At 39.0% G+C, this 12,055-nt stretch overlaps 1 protein-coding gene across 8 annotated transcripts in view; it reads left to right on the top strand.

Annotated features, from left to right (window-relative positions):
• Nucleotides 1–12,055, top strand: part of OSBP2 (oxysterol binding protein 2) — a 164,080-nt gene that overhangs the window by 104,974 nt on the left and 47,051 nt on the right. The window lies entirely within an intron of this gene.

The raw sequence follows: 12,055 nt of genomic DNA, 5'->3' as shown, positions 1-12,055 counted from the left end.
ACCTGGGGCTGGCTGCCCAGCCGGCTGCAACAGCAGAAGTGTCACTCCAGGAGTTACTCCGCCGTGAATTGCATAGAGTTTGGAGCTTTCTTAAATGGCCCTTGGCTTGATTTAGCTCTTACTCTCGTGGGAAATGTGGCCTTATACTTGTGGGGTTTTTCCACATTTTTCAATGATTGAACCAGGAAGGTGTCGATGTGAGAGTTCTCACGTTGAGCTGAGAAACATTCAGTTACCACACAAAGGAAAATCATGTAGCCATAGAATCCCCGACTGTCACAGTTGGATGAGATTATTGCCATTTGGTGGTTAAAATAATTTTTGACATTTTTTCCAGATTACAAAGATAATTCATCCTCATTGCAGAAAATTTAGTAAAGAAAAAGCATTTAGAAGAACATTAAAAGTGCCTGTAATTCCATTGCACAAAAATAACCCCAAATGACAACCACGGCGCATTGAGAACCTGTGCCATACGCCCACGTGTCTGGGTGATCTTCTCTGTCAGTCTCTTTGGTCTCTTTCACCCAGAGCCTCAGGTGGCTTGAGATCCCCCCCGACCCCAGTTTTGCAAGTGTGAGAGCTGAGACACAGAGACAGACAGAATTTGCCTGGTCACACAGCCTTAGTAAATACTCAAACCCAGCGCTAGTCTCACCACACACCCGCATCAGCATTTAATAGCATTTTGAAACCAGCTGAGAGTTGGAAATGGCATCTCATTCTTTAATGGGCATCTCTTTGATTTCTAAGGGGGTTGAATCTTTTTCATCAATTTATTAGCCTCTTGCAAGTCAGTGACTTCTTTGTCATGTGCTAGTTTTGTCTAGTGTTGCATCTGAACCACATTGATATGATTATTGTAGTTGGAAAGTATGTTTCCTGTGGTAGGTCGAGTCTTCCCTTATCAGTGTTTCCCCCCACCAACACTTTATTATGAAAAATGGCAAACATAGAGGAAGGTTGAAAGAACTGTGTAGTCAACACCTATATTCCCACTACCTAGATTCTACCATTAACATTCTATTATATTTACTTTATCACCTATGTATCCTTCTGTCCATCCCTCTATCCATCAGCCCATCTTAATTTTTTAAATGCTTTTCAAAGTAAATTGCAGACATCAGTACTCTTTCCCCTCCCAAACACTTCAGCATGTATATCATTAACCAGAGTTCAATATTTCATATCGTGGATTTCACTAATCATCGTTTGAGTTCTGATAAGTGTGTGCACGCACCTTTGCGACCCAGACCCTGTCAAGATACAGGACATGTCCGTCACCCCAGGGTTTCCTCAGGCCCCTTCCCAGGCAGTCCACACCCCACTCCCAGAAGTACTGCTGCTCTGATTTATTTTACCACGGATTCATTTGGCCTGTCTTAGAACTTCACATAAATTGAATTATGCAATATGTACTCTTCTATGCAAGGCTTCTTTCACTCAGCTTAATGTTTTTGAGGTTCATCCATGTTGTCATGTGCATCATAAGTTTGCTCTTTTTCATTGCTTAGTATTTATTTTACTGTATGAATATACCATAGTTGATCCATACTCCCGTTGATGGCCACTTGAGCTCTTTCCAGTTTGTGAGCTGTTACAAACATCTCTTAACACTAGAACTTGTCACCATCCCTCATGTGACACCAAGCTGTCCAGTTTAGACAGTCCCAGGAACAGCCTCATGCAGAGCCAGAGCACTCAGTGTGGTCCTCAGTTGTGGCACAAGGGGACTGAAAGGTTAAACGTGCCTGTCTTCCAACTTGTATTCCAGTGTTAGGGGTCCCTGGGGGTGTGATCATAAAACACTGAATTCCCTGAGAATAAGAATTAGGTCTGACTCACATCTACAGAATAATTGAAAAATACAGCAAAACATGAGGAAATACAAATGCATAAACCCACAAATATACATTTTGATGTACATTAAGTGTAAGTTTTTTGCAGATCTCTTATCATGTTGGGGAAATTCCCTTTTATTCCTAGTTTGCTGAGAAATTTTATGATGAATGGATGTTGAATTCTGTCAAATACTTTTCCTGCATCTGTTGAAATTATTATCGCATGGATTTTTTTTCAGTCTGTTAATATGATGAATTATATTGGTTTTTTATATTTTGGCCCTCCCCCCAGATTCTTCTGATTCTTCGGGGTAGGGCTTGAAGATTTGCATTTCTAACAAGTTCTCAGATGTTGTAGCATGTATCAGTACTTTATTCCTTTTTGTTGCCAAATAATAATTCCATTGCATGCATATATGGACATTTGGGTTATCTTCACTTTGGGGCCACTAGGAATAATGCTGCTGTGCTATGAACATTCATGTGCAAGTTTTTGTATGGACATATGTTTTCATTTTTCTTGGGTATATACCCAGGATGGGATTGCTGGGTTATATAATAACTGCCAAACTGTTTTCTAAAGCAGCTGTATCATTTTTTATTACCATCAGTAGGAAGGTTCCAGTTTTTCTGCATCCTTACCAACATATTATTTTCTGCTTTTTTTTTTTGGCTGCACTGGGTCTTAGTTGAGGCACGCAGGCTCTTCGTTGCAGCGCGCGGGCTTCTCTCTAGTTGTGGCATGAGGGTTTTTCTCTCTCTAGTTGCGGCATGCAGGCTCCAGAGCTTGTGGGCTCTGTAGTTTGCGGCACGTGGGCTCTCTAGTTGAGGTGCAGTCTCAGTAGTTGTGGTGCACGAGCTCAGTAGTTGTGGTGCGTGGGCTTAGTTGCCCTGCGGCATGTGGAATCTTAGTTCCTCGACCAGGGATCGAACCTGCGTCCTCTGTGTTGGAAGGTGGATTCATTATCACTGGATCACCGGGGAAGTCCCTATTTTCTGCTTTTTAATGGCTAATTATACTAAGCATTTTTTCATGTGCTTATTGGCCATGTGTATATCTTCTTTGGAGGAATGTCTATTCAAATCCCATTTTTTAATTGGGTTGTCTTTCATTGATTGATATTTAAATGTTGAGCCAACCTTGCATTTCTGGGATAAACTTCACTTAATCAAGATGTATTACCCTTTTTATGTACTGCTGGATTATATTAATACTTTTCTGAGGATTTTTATGTCTCTGTTCATGAAGGATATTGGTCTATAGATTTTGTTGTTGTTGTTTAGTTTTCGTTTTTTTGTAATGTCCTTGTCTGGTTCTGTTATCAAATAATACTGGCCTCATAAAATGAATTGGAAAGTATTCCCTCCTCTTTAATTTTCTGACAGAGTCTATGTAGGATCGGTATTGCTTCTTCTTTAAATGTTCGGTAGAATTTGTCAGCAGAGCTGCTTTTTTTTTTTTAATTGAAGTATAGCTGATTTACAATGTTGTATTAGTTTCTGGTGTACAGCAGAGTGATTCAGTTATACACACACACACGTATATTCTTTTTCATTTTCTTTTCCATTATAGGTTATTACAAGATACTGAATATAGTTCCCTGCGCTATGCAGTAGGACCTTGTTGTTTATTTTATATATAGTAGTTTGTATCTGCTAATCCCAAACTGCTAATTTATCCTCCCCCCACCACTTCCCCCTTTGGTAACCATAAGTTTGTTTTCTACATCTGTGAGTCTGTTTCTGTTTTGTGAATAAGTTCATTTGTATCATATTTTAGATTCCACATATAAGTGATATCATATGATAATTGTCTTTCTCTGTCTGACTTACTTCACTTAATATGATAATCTCTAAATCCATCCATATTGCTGCAAATGGCATTATTTCATTCATTTTTATGGCTGTATTTTTATGGTAATATTCCATTGTATACATACACCACATCTTTATCGATTTATCTGTCAATGGACATTTAGGTTGCTTCCATGTCTTGGCTGTTGTAAATAGTTGTCAGCAGAGCTTCTGAGCCCTAAGTTTTCTTCTTTGTGAGATTTTTAACTAAAAAAATCAATTTTTTAATAGACTACTCAGGTTATTTTTGTTCACTGAATGAGTTGTGGTAGTTTTGTATTTCAAGAATTTATTTCATCTAAGTTATCAAAGTTGTGAGCACAAAGTTTTTAGTGATATTTTCTTATTATCCTTTAATGTCTGTAAGATCTGTAGTGATGTCCCCTCTTTCATTGATGTTATTGGCTATTGATCATATTGATATTTTCAAAGAATAAGATTTTGGTTTTATTGGTTTTATCTACTGTTTTTCTTATCTGCTCTTTAAAAACATATGTAATATAGATATCCTTCAAAAGGCAAATTGAATCATACTGTACATACTGTCTACACCTCGATCTTTTTCATTGACTATGTCTTAAATTTTTTTCATATCACACAAGTCACGTACCTGCGTGTCAGTAGGATACATTACTAGAACTGACTCAGTAGATGGTTATCCTCTTTTTTCTTTTAAATCAACTTTATGTATAATTTTAATTTGATAAAATGAACTGATTTTAACTGTTCTGTGAGTTTTTACAAATGTATACACCTGTTTATCCACCAATCCAAATAAGATATAGAACATTTTTATCATCCCCAAAAGTTTCATCATGCCCCTTTTCAGTCACTGCCCCCCATACCTAGCCCCAGACAACCACTGATCTCCTTTTGGCACTATAGTTTTAATTGTCCTAGAATTTCATATAATGAAATCAAACAGTAGTATGTGTGGCTTTTTCATTCAGTATAATGTTTTCAAGGTTCCTTCTGTGTGAATACATAATTTGTTCCTTTTTATTGCTGACTTTTTTCCATAGTGTGAATATGCCACAAGTATTCATTCACTTGTTAATGGACATTTGGGTAGTTTCCAGTTTGGGGCTACTATGAGCTGTGAAGCTGCTATGAGCATTTAAAATTAATGCATTTAAATGCTACGAGCATTTAAAATTAATGTATTTTTGTGGACATAAGTTTTTATTTCTCTTAGGTATACCTAGAAGTGGAATTGTAGGTCGTGTCGTGTTGTAAGTGTATGTTTATCTTTATAAGAAACTGCCAAACTGTTTTCCAGAGTGGCTTTACCATACTACGTCCCACCAGCAATGTTTGAGAGTTCATTGCCCCACATCCTGTCAACCCTTGCTATTGTTAGCCTTTTAAAATTCCCCTATTCTTCTGGGCATGTAATAGTATCTCACTGTAGTTTTAATTTATACTTTTCTAAATACTAATGATGTTGAGCATCTTTTCATGTACTTATTAGCCATTTGTATATATTCTTTTGTAAAGTGCCTTTTCAAATCCTTGTCCTATTTGGTGTAGGGGTAGAGGTGTATTGTTTACCTTATTAATGAGTTTCAAGTGTTCTTTATATATTCTGAATACAAGTTCTTTTTCAAGAATATGTATTGAGAAAAAATTCTCCTAATCTGTGGTTTACCTTTTCATTTTTAATGGTATCTTTTTAAGAGCATATAATTTTAATTTCAATTAGATCTCTTATTAAGTTCTTCTATGATTAGTGTTTTCTGTGTTCTAAGACATTTTTGGCCACCTCAGGATAGTGCTGATTTCTTCTAGATGTCTTATAGTTTTAGCTTTTACATTTAGATTTAAGATCCATTTTCAGTTAATTTTGTGTATGGTGTGAGGTAGTTGTCAAGGTTATTTTTTTCCTCCATGTGGATATTCAGTTGTTTAAGCACCATTTTCTTAAAAAAATAAAGTTTTTCCCTTATTGACTTACCTTGACACCTTTGTTGAAAATCAGTTGATCATACATGTCAGGTCTGTTTCTGAACTCTCTATTATGTTTCATTATAAATCTATACTTATGCCAACACTATACTCTCTTGATTATTATAGCTATATGGTATATCATGATAACAGGTTGTATAAGTCCTCCAGCTTTATTCTTCTTTTCCAGAACTGTTTGGCTTGCTTTTCCATATAAAATTTAGAATTGGTTTGTCAGTTCCTACAAAAATGTCTGCTGGGCTATTGGCAGGATTGCATTGACTCTATAGATCGATTTGTGGAGAATTGATAGCTTAACAGTATTGAAGTTTCCAGTCCATGAATATGGTTATTTATTTTTGTTTTCTTTAATTTCTCTTAGCTATGTGTTTTCATGCACATATTTTACTAAATTTACCTGACAATATTTACTGGTTTTGATGCTATTTTAAATGGTATTATTTGTTAAAATTTTTATTTTCTAGTTGTTCATTGCTAATATTATAGAAATACAGTTGATTGTTGTATACAACCTTTTATCTTGATATATTCACTTGCTAGTTCTAGTGGCTTTTCTTTAGATTCCTTAGGATTTTCTGTGTTTGCTATCATGTTGTCTATAAATAAAGGCTTTTTCCTTCTTCCTTTTAACTTGTGTGCTTTTGATTTCTTTTTCTTGCCTTGTTGCACTGGCTAGGACCTCCAGTATAATAATGAATAGAAGTGGTGAGAGCAGACATGCCTTCTTCCTGATATTAGGGCAAAAAGTTCAACTTTTCATTGTTAAGTATGAAGATAGCTGTAGGATTTTTTTTTTTTTTTTTTTTTTTTTTGGCTGCGTTGGGTCTTTGTTGCTGTGCACGGGCTTTCTCTAGTTGCAGCGAGCAGGGGCTACTCTTTGTTGCGGTGCGTGGGCTTCTCATTGCGGTGGCTTCTCTTGTTGTGGAGCACAGGCTCTAGGCACGCGGGCTTCAGTAGTTGCAGCACGTGGGGTCAGTAGTTGCGGCATGTGGGCTCTAGAGTGCGTGGGCTTCAATAGTTGTGGCATGCAGGCTCTAGAGCGCAGGCTCAGTAGTTGTGGTGCATGGGCTTAGTTGCTCTGCAGAATGTGGGATCTTCCTGGACCAGGGATCAAACCTGTGTCCCCTGCATTGGCAGGCAGATTCTTAGCCACTGAACCACCAAGGAAGTCCCTAGGATTTTTATAGATGCATTTTATAATAACAAGAAAGTTCCTTTTCTTCCACGTTTTCTGAGTTTTTATCTTGAATGGGTGTTTTGTCAAATGCTTTTCAGTACTTATTGAGTTGATTATGTTTTTTCTTTATACTGTTAATATGAATTGTATTAATTTCAAATGTTAAACCTTGCATTCCTGAGATAAACCCCACTTGTTCATGATGTATTATCCTTTTTAGCTGAATTTTATTGGCTAATATTTTGTCAAGGAATTTTGCATCTATATTTATGAGTGATGTTGGACTATAGTTTTGTTTTCTTGTAATGTCTTCGCCTGCTTTTGTTATCAGTGTAATACTGGTACCTCTTATGATGAGATAATACTGCCTCATAAGATGATTGTGAATTGTTTCCCCTTCTTCTATTTTTTGACAAAGTTTGTATATGAATTGTGTTATTTCTTCCCTAAATATTTGGTAGAATTCACCAGTGCAGACATTTTGACCTGACCATTTTCTTTGAGGAAAAGGTCTTTAATTTTAAATTCACTTTCATTATAAAGGACTTTTATTTTTTTCTTGTGTAATTTTTGGTCATTTGTTCTTTCAAGGAGTGTTCCAGTTCATCAAAGTTGTCAAACTTATTGGCATAACATTGTACATAATATTTTTTAAATATCCCTCTAATGTCAATAGAGCTGTATGATGTTTCTTTCATTCCTATTATTGGTAATTTGTATTTTCTTTATTTCTTGATTATTCTAGCTAGAGGCTTAAATTTCATTGATCTTTTCAAAGAAAATCTTTTCAAAGCTTTTACTTTAATTTTCCCATTGTTACTGTTCTCTATTTCATTGGTTTTTGCTCTTTTTTTAAACCATTTTATTCCTTCTACTCACTTTGATTATAATTTGCTCTTCTTTTTCTATTTTCTTAATGTGGAAGCTTAGATCACTCATTTTAAACCTCTCTTCTTTTTCATAATAAGCTTTAAAGCTATGCATTTCCCTCCAAGCACTGCTTTAGCTGCATCCTATAAATTTTTGATATGTTGTACTTTATCATTCATTTAAAAATATTTTCTAATTTTCCTTGTGGTTTTTATTTGACCCATTAGTTATTTTAAAGTGTGTAGTTTAATTTTCATGTATTTGGGTATTTTCCAGGTACCTTTTTGTTATTGCTTTCTAATTTAATTCTGTAGTAGCCAGAGAACATATGCTTTATCATTTTAAATTTGAGACTTGTTTTATGGCTTAGCATTGCTCTGTCTTGGTGAATACTTCATGTACTGTTTTAAAGAATGCGTATTCTACCATTGTAGGATGTGGTGTTCTATAAATGTCATTTAGGTCAAGTTGATTGATAAAGGGTACTTGAAGATTCACATCTTCTAAATCTTTGTTTTGTCTCTACCTTCTAGCAATTGCTAAGACAGTAGTATTGAAATCTCTAACTATAATTGTACATTCCATTTCTGGCTTTGCTTCATATACTTTCAAGCTCTCTCATGAGGTACATGCACAATCAGGAGTTTGTATCTTCTTAATGAATTGACTTCTTTTGTTTTTTTTTTTTTTTTTTTTTTTTTTTGTATTGTCTGAAACATTTATATTAACATATTTCCATACATATTTCCATACAAGTACAAATATAAGATTTTTAGAAATTTCATGTAATGTCTGAAACATTTATATTAACATATTTCCATACATATTTCCATAGACTTCTTTTGTTGTTATGAAATTTCCCTCTTTATCTCTGTCCTCAAGCCTCTTTTCAGATGTTTTTAAGGCCATACAGTTTTCTTGTAATTGCTGTTTGCCTGGTGTTTCTTTTTCTAGTATCTTACTTTCAGCCCATCAATGTCTTTATATTTAAAGTGCGTTTCTTATAGAAAGCATATGGTTGGTTATTTTATCTATGGTTTTATATTTAAAGGGGTTTTATATAGACAGCATATAATGAGTCTTGCTTTTTTATCCAGTCTGATAAAGCCTCTGACTTTCAGAGTGTTAAGACCGTTTTAATTTAATGTAGTTATTGATATGGTTGGGCTTAAATCTACTATTTTGCTGTTTGTTTGGTCTCATCTATTTTGTTCTTTTTTTCTCTTTTCCTGCCATCTGTGGTATTATTTTTAGTATTCATCTTTTTCCTTTTATTAGCTCACAACTGTACATCTCTCTTCTCAGTGGCCGCTCTAGGGTTTACATTGTGCACCTTTAACTTATCACAGTCTTCCTTCAAATCATATACCATTTCAGCTATAAGTAAGAACCTTGCAACAATATATTTACTTCCATGGGCCCCACCCTTTCTGCTGTGTCCTATTTTACTTTTGAAGATACACTTTTTTTACTTGCTCTATACAGTTATCTTTAAATGAAATTTAAAAATGAGAAAACCAACATCTTTTATGTTCACTCACATATTTATTTTTTCTGTTACCAAACCGAACTTGGGTCTGCTCACCCACTGCACAGCAAAGCCAATCTACTGACACTGGTTTGTGGTGAAGGAAAGTTTGGTGCTTATTTGCAGGGCACCAAGCAAGGAGAACAGTGGCTTATGCTCAAAGACCCAAACAAGAGACAGATGGCTTTCAGGGAATGGTTTTAATTTAAAGGCAACATTTGGGGTGAGGGCTGCAGGGTGCATGACCTTCTTCGGATTGGTTGGTGGTGAGGTAACAAGGTGATGTTTCCAGAATCTTAATCATCAACCTCCTGGTTCCAGCCATTCTGGGGTCTGCATCCTTGTGCTCAGCATATAGCTACCATCTTCCACCTGGGTGAGGGTCATCATCCTGCAGAACTCAAAGATATGTGTCAGATTGTTATGTATATCCCTTGAGGAGGAACTAGGACTCTGTTTTTTTTTTTTCTTTTTCCTTAAATTTATTTATTTATTTATTTATTTTTATATTTGGCTGCATTGGGTCTTCGTTGCTGCACGCAGGCTTTCTCTAGTTGCAGTGAGTGGGGGCCGCTCCTCGCTGTGGTGCTCAGGCTTCTCATTGCAGTGGCTTCTCTTGTTGCGGAGCATGGGCTCTAGGTGCACAGGCTTCAGTAGTTGTGGCACGTGGGCTCAGTAGTTGTGGCTCATGGGGCTCTAGAGCACAGGCTCAGTAGTTGTGGCGCATGGGCTTAGTTGCTCCACGGCATGTGGGATCTTCCCGGACCAGGGCTCGAACCCATGTCCCCTGCATTGGCAGACAGATTCTTAACCACTGCACCACCAGGGAAGTCCCAGGGCTCTGTTTTATGCTGAATATTGTCATTACTTTTCTTGCTTAACTGCTTTTCCTTTGTTTTTACATTCCCCCACCTCCCTAACTAGTAAATGCTTGTGCCTGCTCTTTGGAACTTAGGGAAGGTCTGGGGGACTAAAGCCTTTTTCCTACAAACAAGACTCGGAGGGGCTTTTGTACCTGGAAGTCCCCGCAGGGTCCTGCCCGGTGTCATTTCTAGCCGTCTTCACTCCCTTGTCTGGATCTGAGTTTCCATTTGGTATCATTTCCTCTCAGCTTGAAGAATTTCCTTTAACGTTTATTGTAGGTCAGGGAGCCACAAATTCTCTCAGGTTTTATTTGTCTGAACATATCTTTACTTCATCTTTATTTTTGGAGGACATTTTTATAAACTATAAAATTCTAGGTTTTTTTTTTCTCTCTCAGCTCTGTAAGGAAGCTGTTCCTTCTTTGTCTTCTGGCTCATGTGCCCACTGCCCTGGCACATCCCCGTTCATGGCCCCAGCATCCAAATCCCAGAATCAAGCTGCCCCTCAGATGACTGGGGGCAGCACCTCGTCTCACAGATCCCCAGCACCCCTGGCACTTAAGGAGGCCAGAAGTAGAGCCCACAGCACAGGGGTGTGGTGACCTGTGAAGTGCATGACCTTGGAAACATCTGGATGTGCATGTCTGGAAGTGCATGTCTGGAAACATCACCTTGTTACCTCACCACCAACCAATCTGAAGAAGGTCATGCACTGCGGAGTGGCTTTGTGTTGCCAGCAAGCAGTGACCCTCTGTTGTTGCCTGGGTCTCTGCCTCAGGCTCACCTGCTCCAGAAAAGGGGCCTTTTGTAGGACACAGCCATTCCATGGCCCCAAGTCCTCCGGCCCTAAACGGCCTGAATATTCCTCAGCTCAGCATAGCCCAAAGGCCTCACGGCCCCCCACTACCTGTTCCATCAGTCCCTCCCCCTTCCAGCCAGGGTGGGCCTAGGACAAGGACACCAGAAAGTTGTCAGCCACAGTGACCTATTTAAGGGGAGCCCCGCCAGGCCAACGTGGAGCCAATGGAAATGGGTCTCGGGTGGAAACTTGGCCCAAAGATGTTGGATCTCTGCAGACCGTCTGGTTGTAATTCAAGCCCGCCTGGCTGTGGGGTTTCAGATTGTGCAGGACTGTGTTCTGATGCCCTTGCTGACTGCACGGTACCTTTGGGTGGGTCCAGGTTTCTCCCTCAGCCCCGTGGCCTAAGTGAGAAGCCCCTGGGCTCTGCAGTTGAGGGGAAGGTCTCAGCCAGGCTCTGGGGACCTTGCGTTGCCCGGGCTGTGAGGAGCCTCCCCGCAGGCTCAGGCAGCAGCTGCTGAGCAGGGGTCCCCAGGACTCAGGTAGAGAGCCCGCCGGCACAGCCCCAGGTGGGCAGGTGGCCCTCCTCTAGGGCTTTGCTCTGAGACAAGGTTCTTCCTTCCCCGCTCCCTCCCCCTCTTCCCTTGTCTCTGCTGGCTTTTCCTTCCCCTGGCCTCACAGTGGCTGTCACTTCCACCATGTCACCCTCCCCACAGTTCCCTGTGGCAGTATTCCCTGCCCAGGCACCAGCTCCTAGTCACTAAGACTTGGCAGTTGGAAACAGCCCCCTTCTATTTTTAGGGACAATCACTTGCAGTTTTCTTCGCAAATACCATCACACATTGGAATTTCTAATTTCCATTTCTTTTAGAAAACAGAAAACCAATTTCTTGATTTACAGTAAGCAATGTATCAGCCAAGAGCCTGAGAATGATGCTTGCTGGCCCGGCAGAAAATAGTTCTCCCCTGACAGAGGCTGGGCGAGCAGATGGTCAGAGCCAGGGGCCGCTGGGGAGGTGGGGGCCATGCCTTCATCCCTGCCCTCGGGAGCAAACAGCCAGCGAAATCCCACCTCGTTAGTCTTTGGCCAAGCTCCTCGCAAGCAGGTTCCTTCCCGAATGTGGACTTTTCTGGGGCCTCACTATTTTCAGATTGATT

Source organism: Balaenoptera ricei, chromosome 14 (assembly GCF_028023285.1).
Source record: "Balaenoptera ricei isolate mBalRic1 chromosome 14, mBalRic1.hap2, whole genome shotgun sequence".
Classification (NCBI taxonomy): Eukaryota; Metazoa; Chordata; class Mammalia; order Artiodactyla; family Balaenopteridae; genus Balaenoptera; species Balaenoptera ricei.
This window is presented reverse-complemented; position numbering and strand designations above follow the sequence as displayed.